This window comes from Gymnogyps californianus, unplaced genomic scaffold, assembly GCF_018139145.2.
Source record: "Gymnogyps californianus isolate 813 unplaced genomic scaffold, ASM1813914v2 HiC_scaffold_139, whole genome shotgun sequence".
NCBI classification, from domain to species: domain Eukaryota; kingdom Metazoa; phylum Chordata; class Aves; order Accipitriformes; family Cathartidae; genus Gymnogyps; species Gymnogyps californianus.
The window spans coordinates 122,532-125,099 of record NW_026114020.1 but is presented as its reverse complement, the minus strand read 5'-3'; positions in this window follow the sequence as shown (position 1 = coordinate 125,099).

Here is a 2,568-nt window from a genome sequence, read left to right as displayed (position 1 = left end):
GAGGGATAGACAGCTTGATAAAAGTAGACATAGAAAGAAAATTTTAAAAGCAAAAGGGTACAAGGCAGACGAGGAAAAATTATTAAAAAAATAGGGACAGAAAACTAGATAAAAGTAGACATAGGGAAAAAATGAAAAATGAAGGCATTAAAGGAGAAAAAAACTAAAAAATAGGGACAACAAACTAAATAAACAGAGACATAGAAAGAAAATTGAAAAATAAAGACAGTGAACTGGATAAAAGTAGATATAGAAAAAAACTGGAAAGCAATGTGACACAGGACAGACAGGAAATAATAAAAAGATAGGGTTAGGCATCTTGATAAAAGTAAACATAGAGAGAAAATGTTTAAAGTGACAACATAGAGGACAGATAGGAAAAAAGTAAATAATAGAGATAGAAAAATGCATAAAAGTGAAGATAGAAACAAAAATTCACACATGAAAACATTGAGAGGAAAAAATTAAAAAATAGCAAAGAAACCTGAATAGAGGGAGACATAGAAAGAAAATTTTAAAAGCGACTGGGTACAGGACAGACTAGAATGAATTAAAAACTAAAGACGGCAAACTGGGTAAAAATAGATGAGGAAAGAAAATTTAAAAGCGATGGAGTACAGGACAGACAGGAAAAGTTTTAAAAATAGAATGGAAATTTAGAAGCGACGGGGCACAGGACAGAGAGGAAAAAATTAAAAAATAAAGATAGTGAACTGGCTAAAAGTAGACGTAGAAAGAAAATTTTAAAAGCGACAGGGTACGTGACAGACAGGAAATAAAAAATAGCAAGGCAGCTTCATAAAAGTAGACATAGCATTGAGGTTTAACCTCGGCTGGCAACTAAGCACCATACAGCTGCTTGCTCACTCCCTCACAGTGGGATGGGGGGAGAATTGGAAGGGTAAATGTGAGAAAGAAGCTCATGAGTTGACATGAAAACAGTTCAATAATTAATAAGAAATTTAAAAAAAAAAAAAAGGTGGGGGGGGACCAACAAAGAGAGAGGAAAATAAAACCCAAGAAAAACAAGCGGTGCAAATGAAAACAATTGCTCACCACCGACCACCCGATGACCCGCCAGTTCTGAGCAACAACACCCCCCCCCCCCCCCCCCCCAACCTCCACCCCCAGTTTTATTGCTGAGCATGATGTCATACGGTCTGGAATATCCCTTTGGGCAGTTGGGGTCAGCTGTCCCGGCTGTGTCCCCTTCCAGCTCCTTGCGCACCCCCAGCCTGCTCGCTGGCGGGGCAGGGTGAGGAGCAGAAAAGCCCTTGGCGCTGTGCGAGCGCTGCTCAGCGATAACTAACGCATCCCTGTGTTATCAACGCTGTTTTCAGCACAAATCCAAAATGTAGCCCCGTACCAGCTATGACGAAGAAAACTAACTCTATCGCATCCAAAACCACACGCAGAAATAAAATTTTAAAAGTGAAGTGGTACAGGAAACACAGGAAACAATTAAAAAATGGGGACAGAAAAGTAGATAAATGGAGACATAGAAAGAAAATTTAAAAGGGGCGGGGTACAGGAAGAAAGACAGGAAAACAATAAAAAAATAGGGACAGCAAACAATAAATGTTGACATAGCAAATGTAATAAGCGATGGCATTAAGGAAAGACGAGAAAAAAATTTAAAAGGATAAGGTAAAAAATAGACACACACATGGAAATATAATCTTAAAAGTGACAGGGCACACGACAGGAATAAATTAAAAAATATGAAAAGAGAGTTTGATAAAAGTAGACATAGAATGAAAATTGAAAAAGCAAAAGGGTTCAGGACAGACAGGAAGAAAATAAAAACTAAAGACAGTGAATTGGTTAAAGGAGACACAGAAAGAAAATGTGACAAAGTGGATAAATATCACCAAAGTGGATAAACTTAGACATAGCAAGAAAATTGGAGCGACAGGGTACAGGACAGACAGAAGAGAATTAGAAAATGAAGACAGTGAACTGGATAAAAGTAGCCATAGAAGCAAAATTTAAAATTGATGGCGTATAGTATAGACAGGACAAAATTTAAAAGAGGAGGACAGGAAACTAAATAAACGGAGGCACAGAAAGAAAATTTTTAAAGCAACTGGGTACAGAGAGAGAGAGGAAGTAATAAATAGGGACAGGGAATCGGATAGAGGGAGACAAATTTTAAAAAGGGACAGGCTACAAGAAACACAGGAAAGAATTAAAAAATAGGAACAGGGATGAGAACAGAAGGAAACATTGAAAGAAAATGTAAAAAGTGACAGGGTATAAGGAAGAAACGGAAAAATTAAAATTTAGGGAAAAGAAGCCGGATAAAGGGAATTGTTGAAAGAGAAATTAAATAGCGATGGGGTACAAGAAATATAGGGAGGAATTAAACAATCCAGAAAAGGAGCCGGATAGAGGGCGACGTAGAAGGAAGTTTAAAAAGCAACTGAGTACAAGAAACATGGATAAGAATTAAAACACAGGGACACGGAGGTGGATAGAGGACAATGTAGAAAGAAAATTTAAACAGTGATTGGGTACAGGAAACACAGGCATATTAAAAGAACAGGGACAGGGAGATGGATAGAAGGA